Source organism: Oncorhynchus kisutch, linkage group LG4 (assembly GCF_002021735.2).
Source record: "Oncorhynchus kisutch isolate 150728-3 linkage group LG4, Okis_V2, whole genome shotgun sequence".
NCBI classification, from domain to species: domain Eukaryota; kingdom Metazoa; phylum Chordata; class Actinopteri; order Salmoniformes; family Salmonidae; genus Oncorhynchus; species Oncorhynchus kisutch.
This window is the reverse complement of record NC_034177.2, coordinates 61,854,692-61,870,046: the sequence shown is the minus strand read 5'-3', so window position 1 is coordinate 61,870,046 and position 15,355 is coordinate 61,854,692. Positions and strand designations below refer to the sequence as shown.

The 15,355-nt window shown below is 43.0% G+C and overlaps 1 protein-coding gene across 2 annotated transcripts in view; it reads right to left on the bottom strand.

Moving 5' to 3' along the window:
- Window positions 1–15,003, bottom strand: part of LOC109888752 (heparan sulfate glucosamine 3-O-sulfotransferase 1-like) — a 32,563-nt gene extending 17,560 nt beyond the window's left edge. The window contains exons 1-2 of one of the 2 annotated variants that reach the window (XM_031823375.1): window positions 14,638–14,958; window positions 14,484–14,555 (exon numbers count right to left, since the gene is read on the bottom strand). The gene's annotated coding sequence lies outside the window, so the exon portion shown is untranslated. Of the gene's footprint in view, window positions 1–14,483; window positions 14,556–14,637 lie in introns of both variants that reach the window. The other variant, XM_020479921.2, reaches the window with a different exon arrangement.
- Between the last annotated feature and the right edge of the window lie 352 nt (window positions 15,004–15,355).

Genomic DNA, 15,355 nt, shown 5'->3' with positions numbered 1-15,355 from the left:
CCAGGTGAATCCGGCTGAAAGCTACGGTCCCTTATTGGATGTCACCTGTTGAATGGTGGAGACAGGTTAAAGAAATCATTTTAAGCCTCGAGACACGGGTTGTGTATGTGTGCCATTCAGAGGGCGAATGAGCAAGACAAAAAAACAAAATGTAAGTGCCTTTGAACAGGGTACGGTAGCAGGTGCCAGGCTTTGAGTGTCAAGAACTACAGCGGTACTGTTTTTTTTCCTCCCCCTTTTCTTCACGCTCAACAGTTTCTCGTGTGTATCGAGAATGATCCAACCACCCCAAAGGACATACAGACAACTTGACAACTGCGGGGCCAGCATCCCTGTTCCGGTGGACTAAAAGAGTGCAACTCAATATTAGGAAGGTGTTCCTAATGTGTGTACACAGTGTATACGATTATATGGACAGGTGGGAACCTGATCCTGGATAAGCATTCCTACTGTGAGATGCTTTGTGGATAAGGGCCCAGTCACCCCGTCCCATATAACCTTATTCATTATGAACTAAATGAAGAAAAAAAAACATCCTAAATCTTTCCTCCTTTGAAAAGCTTTTTGAATACAGGCCCGGAAGTCTCCAACTCTATGGACGTCCTGGTGTTGCTTCTTCCTCAACACAGCTTGCATGTACCCTCCAGAGATGTAGGCCTACCAAAATCCTACAGAGGGGTAAAACCAATAACTGCAGACAGAGTTCACTTCTGATCTTCTACAAATCTACAGCTGGTACATGTCATGTTCCTCTACATGTTGGACTCGGTTCCCTGTTCTGGCACAATAGTGTCCTATTGGAAGACGCACACAGTGTGGCCCCGCCAGCATTTTCGTCGCGACAAATATGTACTTATCAGGCACTGCAGACAAGACATTTCTTGGGTTTTTGAGCTGGCCCTTCTGTGATCCAACGCTGAGTGCCAAGCACTGGAGCGCTTCGACTGCCGATGCAGCTGGGAACTCATTCTAATAATAATCCATTGGATCCAAAGCATTTCCCAGTTTCCCACAGTGTTGGGTATCTTACTGCAGTGTGTGCTATCTGTAAACCATTCTAGCTGAGACTGAGATATGCAGATCATAAGTGGTATGGATCGGTATTGACAGACCTGGAAGCACATTTGCACACAGCGAGTGACCTTGATCTCATTACAAACCATGTTCACATGAGACGATCCCAGTGTTTGAGTTCTCAGATAACCAGAAGTTGTTGCACTACATGCATGCATGCTGCCTATTGATTGTAACCTAAAAATAAAATAAAAAACACACGGCTCTGATGATGTAGGTCAAGATGGCGGAGAAAAAAAACCAAACATGAATCAGCACAAACATGCTTTGAATGCATAGGCATACTTCTCATTGTCGGTCTGTGCATAACGTATGCGTTTCGTTCAGCTGCCGTCTGAGCACACTTTGTATCCCTTTGGACACAAACGAAACTGTCCCTGTGCTAAACTTCCAGCGGCATCCTTGTAATTTCCCACAATTAAGCGGAATAGATTGCAGGGGACACGTTTATCTATAATGATAATCTCTAGCTCCATTTTCGCTGCGTCCCAGCTCTGAAGCAGAGGACAGGAGAGGTGCAGAGAGCTGATTGGGCCGACACAAACAGCATCCGAGCTTCACCTGGTAGTCGTGTTAGCAAGCTGGGCGCCACCATTAGATTATTACCATCAAAGCCCTTCCCCGGTGATGCTGTACCCCCAGTTCCCATCTCTACGGCTGTCTGCCAGCCATTTTCAAGGGAGATTTTGTGAGTGTGAAAAACAATCTACCACTTCACTTAGAGGGTGTCTATGTTATCAGTTATAAAAATAAAAAAAATGGGTGAATGTGTGAAAAAAATACATGGTAATTATTTCTGACTCAAAGCACATTTAATACCCAAGAGGGAAATAGCTAGTGATTCTGTTTGTGTAGCTTTTACTGTCTGACAGAATGAGGTTATGACTGTGTAGTCAGGAATTGTTTGGGAGGGTTCTCTTTGACAATATCAGCGTTGGAGCTCTGGCCTAATGGACAACCACCAAGTCCATGTCAGTCACCCAAGCCCCAAAACTCTCACGTTCCCCTGCACGCTATTTGACCAACCCAAAGAACTAGATTTCCAAACATACACACATCCATAAGCATTTTGTTTCAGAGCAGTCCGAAAGTCATCATCTCTAAAGTCAAACTTTTAAAAATCAGGTCACACGTCTATTTTTTCTTTTTTTGACACGCCTTATCATAACTGTAACGACTTATCGCCCTAACCTTTCTCTGTCACTTTCATCCGTGGCCTCTTGTTCTGCGCTTCCTATGAATAAGTCATCGGGGCCTTTGGCTTATTGCGCATCGTTCCGCCGCCTCCGTGGCCCTGTAAACCAACTGAAGTGTTTATGGGAGATAAGAGGCGGTGGAGGTTGCACACCCAATAACGCCTTTTATCATCCCACGTTCTGCAGCGATATACATTCGACGAGAGAGCCCATACTGAAGATGAATCCTTTAATTAGAGGAGTTTGTGGACCCAACATCAGAGGCATAATGGGAGGGGGGGGGGGGGGGGGGGGGGATAAAAAACAGCCATTGAAAAGGGCAGCATCTGCGGGATCTCTCGTTGGCCTTGTCTGGCGCTGTGCTGTGTCTGCCGGCGTCGATGGCGAGATAGGAGCCCTGTAACCTCAAAGCAATATCTGTAAAAAAAAAACATTTTTAGAGAAGCATTGTAAGCTTTTCTACAACGCTTGAATGCCATGGGTTGCCTAGACTATTTAGAATAGATTTGTTCAGTTCATTGATTTTCTTGAAACTTTATCTGTGCAAGTCATGTCTACATTATCGGTTGAATTACTGCCAAAGTCATTCATTCACTCTGCTCGGATTTCCCGTAAGTCTAACACTACCCATGGAGCAGAAAAGGCTTACCAATATTACACATTTAAAAAAAGAACGCATGTTCAAGGTTACTCGACACGAATGTGCCTTATTGGTCATGGTGACCATACGGAGGGAAACAGATGAAATGACAACAGCAAATCCCGTCGCAATTCCTCCGATTTTGAGCACACAAAACACATCTACCGAGCCTTAGATTACATAGACAATGGTCACCACCATACTTTGATCAGACAGGCAGACTCCAACATCCCGAATATAAAACGCCTAGCACAAAACATCCTCTACCTCTGGCCAGTGCACACCACGCCGTCCCTCTTGACATCCTATGATACTTAACCTTTAACAATATTCAACGGCAATTTTAAAAGGTTAGCATCACAAGGCCATTCTGTTCCTACTCCATAAAAATGTTACCTTTCAGACCTCTGAATAGGAAGTAGTTGAACATTTAATTAGCCAAGCAGACATGTGCCAAAATACTCAGATAATGACTGCCGCTCCTATTCCCAGTCATCTGAATAATCATTGGTGAATTTTTTTTGTTGAATTAATTACTCACTCTCCCAGACTGAGGAAGAGCGATTGTGGCCTCGATTGCATAATTTACCAAACTCCGTAATTATCTCCACTCCACAGTGAATATGTAGTAGTCAAGGGGACTCGCATACAGTTCATGTTTGTCCCTTTGACTGCTCAAAGTCTGATTATCGCCTGTAGAAGAAGACAACATGACCAAAATAAATAAAAAAGCATGTTATGAGGGATTAATTGGCTTTGATTTCCACATAACCATCCCAATGTTGTTGTTGTTTTTTTACACCTACAGTGTATGAGTAAATCGTCAAGTCGCCATATACCCCATATAACAGCCCGATGTTACAAACAAGTTCAGATATAGTATCACTGGTCTAAAACAATAGGAAAGACAGTAATAGCCTAGTGGGAACTGGGGAAAAGGGATGATGCGACCCCCTTCCTTGAATCTCCTATAAACCCCAAATGAACCATTCTGCATCACAAGCAAGCGCCAAAGCTCTATTGGTATTTAACAAAGATTAGCTTTAAATTGATGATTAACCTTTGTAATCCTATGTGCACATTGAGAATAGCTCCACTTGTCTCTTGCAAGGGCCACACTAAAGAGCTGCAATATTGTTCGGGGAAAATTGAGGCTCAGCGAGCAAATGAGGAAGCAGCGTTATCTGTAAAAATGGCGCTCCGGCGGATAATGAAGACGAATCTCCAGAACGGAGAGTCCTCTCAATGAATCACAACAGAATCATTTCTCTCTCGCATTGGGCATCTTTTAATAAAAGCTCTACGTCCAATACATCCCATGACAATATTGCGGCCCTTATCTCACCAGGGAGCAGAATTAAGACCGGGGAATGAACGCCTGCCATTGCTTATGAACGCCTGCCACTGTATTAAGGACTAAATCGGACATTAAACGAGTCATTTCTTCATATTTAACTCAGACTGGGGAGGTAATGGTTTAATTTGCCGGGCAATGACTGTCCCCCGTGGATTTGGCTTTGCATTCAATCACATCCTTCTGCCTACCACTGCTACGTTGGGGATATCGGCTCCCTCTCGGATACAATTTACAGGACCACATCTCGTATACACTTCTGAAATGATCAAATATAGCACAAGTGGTGGGGAGAAAAAGGCATAGCTCAAGGCTAAGACGGTGCTGGCCATACAGACCCAAAGATTTTATTTTAGAGACTGTCACTCTGGCAAAGGGTAGACCATTTTAAAGCCACACAGATACTTCACAGGATACCTTTCATAACCTTGGCACCTCACCGCTATAAACAGGTGTCTCTTTAGATGCCACTGCCTTGGGCCCCATCCTGACCACCTTGTGTGCCCATGACCCTTTAACCCCTCTGGTACCCAGCCTACTACTCAAACAATCTCCATACAAGTTGAATTACCCATACATGTTTATATCCGAGGCCTTTATACAGCCCTATTTGGCTTCAGCGATATCATTGTGCTGCTTCTTTCTGCCCCTATTCCCAATGGCACCTTGTCACTGTCACTAACCCATACTACACCACGATATGGAGTTCAATGGCAGGGCACAAACACTGAACTACAAGCCATTCATAAGAGCACAGCATGCATGTGGCTTGCCCTGAAGTTGATTGACCTTTTCACCTACATAAACCTCAGTGCTTATAAATAGCAAGTTTCAGTCCAACTCAAATCTTTTGCTCATTACAAATGTCAAATGCCACTCCTGGTGCCATGTGAGAACCACATTGACATTGACATTGACCTTTTGCTATAATTTGTTGTTCTTTTAAAATGATTTTATTAAGTGCCAACAAACCCCCCTAAAACTTTTGATAAAAGCCCCTGCTGAATTACAAAGCTACCTCCGATTACATTTAAGAAATGAGTGACAACAGCTTGATCTTCACCTAACAGTTGCTATGACTACACCTCACACATGCATAATATGGGCATAAAGTGGCCCCTAAACGGGGTCCCTCCTTAAATCACCTTGTCAAGGCGCCCAGACAAATGAATGCCCTTATCCTAAAATACATTTTAGAAATGCCTCTGTGCCTAGCCTCAGTCAATTAAACATATTTAAATTAAAATAACTTCCGTAAATTATTTTAGGCCAAGAGAGGCATACTCTATATACACGAGAAGAAGAAAAATATTTACAAATGAACAAATTTACAGCATCCATCACAAGGGTAAAGTATGTCTGGTGTCTACTCTGTAACACACACACACTTCATGAACAAATGACATTGACACATAAGACCTGAACTCTGCCGAAATCCAAACCCCCCCCACTTGACACTCAAAGACTGGCACCCCCACTCTCAAAACTCGATCTCTCCCCTAATGTGGCAGAAATGACATGGCACGGCTGCAACACGAAAAAGCCTGTATGCTACACAATACCCAATAACGAGGGATCTGCTTGACATGTACCTACTCATCTGACAGAGGAGATAGGGAGGGAACAAAAGGTAATGAATAAATTAGCTGCCAGTCATCAACAAGGGGAATGATACATCTACTTCATAACACACGGAAATTATGGCGTCTGCAGAGCTCAGAATCCCTGATGATAAAAATTACCCATAAAATACATTCTGAATTAGATGTCAGAGCCTCTTCCCCATCTACAAGCGCCCTCACCCACTCCCTCTATCCCTTTATCCCATTATTCCAAAATGACAGCAAATTGAGCAGAACAAAGCCCATCGTCTGGTAGCATGGATCGTAGAATGCATCTAGGAAAACCTCATCAAAATCCATGTGCCTTTAACAAGGCTTTCCTCGGGCAAGACCACAGACGCTGGGCTTTTGAGGCAACAGCGTGGCGGCTCCCGAGCAACAAGAGGCGAAAGACAGCGACAGTATCAATACTGCTTTTTCATATGGGGTTTCCTGGTTACTGGTGCGAAGGCAGGCGAGCCGGCAGAGTGGGATCAGGCAAAGTGGGATCAGCCAGAGAGACATAGACTAAGTAGCAATACGCTCCGCGCAAAACCCTGCCGTACTCATGAATAATGGAATGCTGTACAAATATGTAAATCTGGGCATTAGCCTAGTTATTCCCCTGTACTGTAACTTACAGTGACTTGTCTATTAGGAGCCGCCTATTGGAAGGAGGAAAGAAGGCCTGACAGCTAACTTCACATTCTCCACAGTCACTAGCTAACTCGCATCCCCCCCCAAAAAAGGGACAGAACAGCAGGGGAAGTGGCTACATGCTACGGTTACGCAGCACTAGATCGCCGAAGACGTAAACAATGAGCATTGTGTGTTCCGCCCCCACACTAAATTGCCGTGCTACTTAAAGTAACAATTGCACAGGTAGGATTTGGAAGCCTATAAGATAGCGGGAATGAGCATGAAGTTGTCGCTAATCGCCCGATTCTTCTCAAAGGCTGGTATGAAGTGTTGATCAGTAATAAGCACACAGGGGATGGAAATGAAGGTTCTACAGGCAGGCAGAAAATAGGCCACTGTACTGTATAACATTACCACCATAATGTAAGCCTATGAAGAACACTCCCTGTTGAATATAGTCCTACAATTATGTGGTAGTCATCAACAAGGACCCACCAGTAGTACAGGTTGTTACTGGGTCCATGAGAGGTTGAAATCACAGGCCACATGAGGCTACTGCCACGTTCAGCACAGGCCAGAAGCACAATGAATGAGTCACCATGCTTCGACGATGAGCGACATAATTATTAGCGCCAATCGAAGTCAATTGTTGAGGACATATACGACTGCTCCGATTTGAAAGAGAACCTGACATGCAATACCTGCCCTCTCACCATGGCAACAGAACAGGCCACACCCCAGCCTCATATCCCTCCAGCATTCAAATATCCCTAAATAGCCAAATCAGGAAGATAGGCCTGCTTTTAAGTGGAGAATATTAACTCCAGATTTTAGGGTTTGGAGATTGAATCTGGCACACATTACTGTTGAAAACACTTGATTTCATGATAGATACTCCACTTCCTGAGGGAGAATACCAAACATTTTCTCCCATACATTTTTGGGGGGGAATATATTTACATGTTTACAAAAAAAAAAAAACTGTGCCATTCCTTCCACTGGTACAGTTATTATTTTAATTCAGCAAACACAACCTCATTTAATATTAATACCAATCTCGTGTTGTCTTTCATGGGTGTTGAAGAAAACTTGAAAAATATCATTTAGATCCAGTGAAATGTAATACAGTAACATGGAATACATCAAATGAAACCCTGGGGTTAAATTGTAGTACACCAGAGATGCTTTCGCTCACAATCTCCCCCTCTTTCTCTGCAGTGCTGGATATTTGGTGGGAGTAGCTAGTCCACTGCCTTATTTTGCCATTGCTTGCTTCTGCATTAGTCTGTAGACTGCATTTGGCCAAACATGTATTCATGTGACATCCTGCCACTGTGGGATTTAGAATGTACCTCATGTGTTGGTAGGCCGGATCACACTAACATCCTGTTTTTAATAACTGAATTCCAAATAGACCCTAGCCCATCCCCTAGGCACTCCTGTAGATCTAAAAGAATTGGATAGGTGTAAGCAACAAGAGTGCCTAGGGGTCCATTTGGAATTCAGCATCTGAATCAGTCACCCTCCAGCTATTCTCCATACTAACCCATCCCCAATTCCCTTTGCTCTCTGCTCAACCCTGCATGCCCCGTCCTTGGCTACTATAGAACAAAAAAAGAAAACCAACAAACAAACGTGACAATGATTCTGCTGCAGAGAAACAATGAACCATTCATGGTAATCAGTGAAGTACGAAAATAACGAGCTGAGCCCGACCCTCCATCCTGAGTGGTTGTCCATGAGGCGAAACCTTGTCTTCTCAGACCTGCTCAAGTTCAGTGTGCTACTAACAACCCGCTTGCGATGGTTCCATTACAATACCTTGTAGGTTATGCTTCAGCTACATGCTAGAACTGTTCTTTAGTCTAAGCAGCGATCTAAACTTTATTAGGCATGGTGGAATTACTGACAAGGCATGCAGTGCACTTTGGGTCCCGGACCTCCAGGGTGCCCCCATTGACATGGCATAAGTCATGGCAAAAATGGAGGAAATTAGCTTTTAAAAAATAGATGCATCTCCAACCCCATGGCAAAATTAGTAGAATTGCATGAGACTAGTTAGAAGGAAAAAAAGAGTGTAGAATTGCAGCAGACTTGCTTTAAAAACAGCAACATTTTCTCTACGCCATCAAGGGGGTGGGGTGGGAGGGGTCACTAAAATGTTTTCGTTAAGAGCCCCCCAAAAGGCTAGGGACAGCCCTGAACACAGGACTGGATGCCATATGCATTTAATCTTACACTGAAGACTTATTTTTTATCTTTCCAAAATCAAACTGCATTCATTCGTCTACACCACCCACACTATTCTAATTACAGGCGAATGAGACAACCCATGGCAATAATGAATAAGTCTAGCCCTGTCATAAGTGATATAGGAAGCTCCTGGCTCATCTTAAAGGAAAACTCGACACTAACTATATTTTGGTTTACAGTCACTAAATGTTTTGCATGTCAGCAGAATAACTGATGCGGTGCAATCTCTCATTGAAGTCCCCTCGACCAACCACCTAGAGAAAAATGATGATAAAGTCCCCCAAGTCCGAATATTCACGAGCTGAAATAGGCAGCAGGAACGGAGCTCTCACACAGGGTAATAAAGTTGATGGAAAGATCACACCACCGCCGTAAACGCAGCACACGGCCGCACAGGTGCACTCACGCCCTTCTGAGCACACAGCCCATTGTTCTCGTGAAATCCACACCTAGTTTGTATGACTCGCTCACTCCAGTTTCATCAAAGACTTACATATTATGTTAAAATAGAGGAACTGTGGACGCTACTGCCCCAGCAAGAGATGTACTGTTACGGATTGTAGGCTAGCCTAGCACCTTTAACATCCAACATCCATGTTATGCTCAGAGTAAAACTGGCTCTGGCAGCCAAAACACCCAAATACTCCATCGAAATGTGAGTGAATTCTCAATTGCGATTTGGTTCCAGAAACATAAAGCTCTCTACTTTCATAACACGCCAGAATCATTTTACAAGTTGTAACAGAATTATCGACAGCGAGAATGAGTGGTGCTCGTCCGGGAACTATTGAGGCCTGGACAAATATATTTGCCTCTAAAGAATAAGCTCAGCTAAAGCACAACACGTACAAATAAAACTATCTATACAACACCCGTCTAAAGTCCGGACTAACCTACTCCTTCCAGAGTTATTCTTTACAATGCAGAATAATAGTGAAGATGTCAAAATTGTAAAATAACACATATGGAATCATGTTGTAACCCAAAAAAAAAAGTGTTAAACGAATCAAAATATATTGTAGATTCTTCAAAGTAGTCACACTTTGCCTTGATGACAGCTTTACATACTTGGCATTCTCTCAACCAGCTTCATGAGGAAAGCTTTTCCAACAGTCTTGAAGGAGTTCCCATTTACGCTGAGCACTTGTTGGCTGCTTTTCCTTCACTCTGCGGTCCAACTCATCCCAAACCATCTCAATTGGGTTGAGGCCGGGTGATTGTGGAGGCCAGGTCATCTGAGGCATCACTCTCCTTCTTGGTCAAATAGCCCTTACACAGCCTGGAGGTGTGTTGGGTCATTGTCCTGTTGAAAAACAAAATGACAGTGGGACTAAGCCCAAACCAGATGAGATGGCATAACGCTGCAGAATGCTCATTGCTCATGTTTCTTGGCCCAAGCAAGTCTTCTTATTGTTGGTGTCATTTAGTAGTGGTTTCTTTGCAGCAATACGACCACGAAGGCCTGATTCACGCAGTCTCCTCTGAACAGTTGATGTTGAGATGTGTCTGTTACTTGAACTCTGAAGCATTTATTTGGGATGCAATTTCTGAGGCTGGTAACTAACTTATCTTCTGCAGCAGAGGTAACTCTGGCTCTTCCTTTCCTGTGGAGGTCCTCATTAGAGCCAGTTTCATCATAGCGCTTGATGGTTTTTGTAACTGCATTTCAAACTTGAAATTATCCGTATTGAAGGACCTTCATGTCTTAAAGTAATGATGGATTGTCATTTTTCTTTGCTTATTTGAGCTGTTCTTGCCATAATATGGACTTGGTCTTTTAACAAATAGGGCTATCTTCTGTATACCACCGTTACTTTGTCACAACACAATTGATTGGCTCAAATGCATTAAGGAAAGAAATTTAACAAGTTGACTTTAAACAAGGCACACCTGTTAATTGAAATGCATTCCAGGTGACTACCTCATGAAGCTGGTTGAGAGAATGCCAAGTGTGCAAAGCTGTCATCAAGGCAAAGGGTGGCTACTTTGAAGAATCTCAAACATAAAATATATTTTGATTTGTTTAACACTTTTTTGGTTACTACATGATTCCATATGTTTTATTTCAAAGTTTTGATGTCTTCACTATTATTCTACAATGTAAAAAATAATAAAAAGAAAGAAAAACCCAGGGGATAAATAGGCGTGTCCAAACTTTTGACTGGTACTGTATATTCAAACAATATATCTCACACACACATCCAAAAGTATGTGGACAACACTTCAAATTAGTGGATTCTGCCATTTCAGCCACACCGTTGCTGACAGGTGTATAAAATCAAGCACACCGCCATGTAATCTCCATAGACAAGCATCAGCACTAGAATGACCCATACGATTTCATTGACTTTCAACATGACACCGTCATAGGATGCCACCTTTCCAACAAGTCAGTTCATCAGATTTCTACCCTGCTAGAGCTGCCCCGACCAAATGTACGTGCTGTTATAGTGAAGTGGAAACTTATAGGAGCAACAATGGCTCAGCCGTGAAGTGGTAGGCCACACAAGCTCACAGAACAGGACCGCAGAGGGCTGAAGCGTGTCATTTTTTTTTTTTTTAAGTCTGTCCTCGGTTGCAACACTCACTACCGAGTTTGAAATTGCCTCTGGAAGCAACGTCAGCACAAGAACTGTTCGTTGGGAGCTTTACGAAATGGGTTTCCATGGCCGAGCAGCCGCACACAAGCCTAAGATCACCATGCACAATGACAAGTGTTGGCTGGAGTGGTGTAAAGCTCACCACCATTGGACTCTTGTGCAGAGGAAACTCGTTCTCTGGAGTGACCAATCACGCCTCATCATCTGGCAGTCGGACAGACAAATCTGGGTTTGGCGGATGCCAGGAGAACGCTGCCTGCCTCAATGTATAGTGCCAACTGTGAAGTTTGGTGGAGGAGGAATAATGGTCTGGGGCTGTTTTTCATGGTTCGGGCTAGGCCCCTTAACGGCAGGTAGCCCAGTGGTTAGAGCGTTGGGCCAGTAACCGAAAGGTTTGCTGGATCAAATCCCTAAGCTGACAAGGTAGAAATCTGTTGTTCTGACCGAGGAAGGCAGTTAACCCACTGTTCCCCAGGCGCCGAATATGTTGATGTCGATTATGGCATCCCTCCACACCTCTGATTCAGAGGGGTTGGGATGAATGCGGAAGACATATTTCAGTTGTACAACTGACTAGGTATCAGCCTTCTCCCTTTACAATGACATGCTAGACGATTCTGTGCTTCCAACTTTGTGTAAACAGTTTCCTATATCAGCAGGACAATGCCCCCTGTGCACAAAGCAAGATCCATACAGAATTGGTTTGTCGAGATCGGTGTGGAAGAACTTGACTGGCCTGCACATAGCCTTGACCTCAACCCCATCAAACACCTTTGGGATGAATTGGAACGCCTACTGTGAGCCAGGCCTAATTGCCCAAAATCAATGTCTGACCTCACGAATGCTCGTGGCTGAATGGAAGCAAGTCCACACAGCAATGTTCCAACATCTAGTGGAAAGCCTTCCCAGAAGAGTGGAGGCTGTTGTAGCAGCAAAGGCAAAAAAAACTCAATATTAAAGCCCATGATTTTGGAATGAGATGTTTGATGAGCAGGTGTCCACATACTTCTGGCTATGTAGTGTAAATATATACATTCAACAAAAATATAAAACACAACGAGTGAAAGTGCTGGTCCCATGTTTCATGAGCTGAAATAACAGATCCCAGAAATGTTACATGTGTACAAAAAAACGATTTCTCAAAAGTTGTGCACAAATTTGTTTACATCCCTGTTATTGAACATTCTATCCTTTGTCAAGATAATCCATCCACCTGACAGGTGTGGCATATCAAGAAGCTGATTAAACAGCATGATTACACAGGTGCACCTTATGCTGGGGACAGTAAAAGGCCACTCTAAAATGTGCAGTTTTGTCACAACACAATGCCAAAGATGTCTCAAGTTGAGGGAGAGTGCAATTGGCATGCTGACTGCAGGAATGTCCACCAGAGCTGTTGCCAGAGAATTGAATGTTAATTTCTCTACTATAAGCCGCCTCCAATGTAATTTTAGATTATTTGGCAGTACGTCCAACGGGGCTCACAACCCTAGACCACATGTAACCAAACTAGCCCAGGACCTCCACATCCGGCTTCTTCACCTGCAGGATTGTCAGAAACCAGCAAACCGGACAGCTGATGAAACCGTGGGTTTGCACAAGCTAATAAATTTTGCACAAACTGTCAGAAACCTTCTCAGGGAAGCTCATCTGCATGCTAGTCGTCCTCAACAGGGTCTTGACCTGAATGCAGGTCGGTGTCGTAACTGACTTCAGTTGGCAAATGCTCACCTTCGATGGCCACTGGAGAAGTGTGTTCTGTACTGTACTGGGCAGATCACCAGGATGGAAGCTGAAAATGTCCCAGTTCTTCTATGGCCTGCATACTCACCAGACACGTCATCCATTGAACATGTTTGGGATGCTCTTGATCGACACTGTTTTCTAGTTCCTGCCAATAATCCAGCAACTTCGCACGGCCATTGAAGAGGAGTGGAGCAACATTCTACAGGCCACAATCAACAGCTGGATCAATTCTATGTGAAGCAGATGTGTCGCGCTGCCTGAGGAAAATTGTGGTCACGCCAGATACTGACTGGTTCTGATCGACGCCCCTAGATATTTTTTATTTTTAAAGGTATCTGTGACCAACAGATGGATATTTGTATTCCCAGGCACGTGAAATCCATAGATTTGGGTCTAATACATTTATTTCAATTGACTGATGTTCTTATATTAACTGTAACTCAGTATTAACGTTGTCACCCAAAAAAAAAAAAAAATCAAAATGGAAAATATACACTCAATGTGCACTGTTTTAACACAGTTGCAGCCAACAGTATATTCCAGTTACAACAGAGCTATATAGCTAATTAGAACAGCTGGGCGCCTCTCTCTTCCAAGCCATCATGCAACCTTTTGTTTTTAGAAAATGATATGAAAGTAAAGTTCCAAAGGTTTTCTTAACTGCATTGCAAGCTATGATTATTGTGCAGACAGAGAGTTGGGACTGTTGTAGGCTATACATTGGCTCTGCCCTCAGCAATGCTTAAATTGAGAACCCAATAATAGGCTTTTTGGGTGGAGAGCTGCTGCTTCCCCGGATCGACGACTGATTTACGCAATTAAACCGCAATCATTTGGAATGCTCAATCGCTGACACAGACATGGCCATTTACCACTTAAAGCCCAATTATCAGTGTGGTTATAGCAGCGTCAACGTAAAAACGAATTTGGGGTGTTAAAAGTTTAACTCCATTGTTTTTTGAGACGCAAATGATCTAAAGGCCTCAGTTTATGTCAACATGTATTTAATACAACCACCCTTATCGTATCTAGGAAGCCAATGTCCACAACCAATTATTAAAGTTACACTGTATCCTATATGCACGACTAGATACGTTTAAATACAATAGCCTAGATTTAAAAAATAGTTCATGCGCATGAATAATGTAGGGAGGGATAGTACTTTAATAGTAATATAGAATGGATATGTTAATATAGAATATTAGGTTTGTAAACAGGTTATCTATGATAGAAGATCAACATTTATCTGGTTTGAATATACAGTAGGTAATGGATCGAATGTCATCCCGAATTGTCCAACGAGGAATGAGGGTAGATTACAAGAATATGACTACATATTTCCCAAATAACTCGGAAATACATTGATCTGGAACTACTCACGATTTATCCAAAAGCAAGAAGGAATTCTATTTCAGAATGCAATCACAGATCATTCAACCTGCGTCCCAATTCCTGTCGCAAATGAAGAGGGATATTAGACTGGAAGGCACGAAAAAGTAGACTACCCTAGACCTAGGAGACAAAATCTAGTTACCTTGCATGAGGTCGGCGATAGTGATGGAATCTCCGAGAGTCATCGGTCTGGCTCGAGTTCAGTCACAGATGAACCAACGGATTGCACTTTTACACCAGCAGCTGACTACAAGAGCCTAAAACTGTCGTCCTTTATCCCTCACACTGAAATACACTCAGAGCATCAGCCACTCTCATCACTAATTAATTTGAAGGAGGACATTAGGGAAACTGAGCCCCGTTTTTTTCAGAGCTTGTTTTGACTCAATCCCTCGAAACAGACATGCAAACCCCACTCCATCGGAACGTGGTGAGATTTGTGCGGAGCGCTGCCTTGCGTAGCACTGTGGGAGGAGTCGTGTCAGGTGACCAGGTAAATTGCTGCGGTACTAATTCAAAAGGTGCTGTTTTTTTTATTTTATATTTCATAAATGAATCATTTAGTTTACTATTAGGAGCGCTTAATGTGAACTCATATATTATTGTAGGCTACTTAATTATGGGCATCTACAGATTTTAGCAACGTTTTGCACTTCCAATTCAAGTGAATATGCATGTTATTTATGTTATACACTGCAGGTTAGTATGCCGGGAGCATCATTGATCGAATTGCACCTCTGATAAACAAAATGTGATTCTGAGAACAATTTTGAATGACTCATCAAGCATACATTAAGTGCTGAGATGTTGAGGAAATGATTAATCCCTTCTCAGTTGATAGTGAACATGTCTCCCTTGAA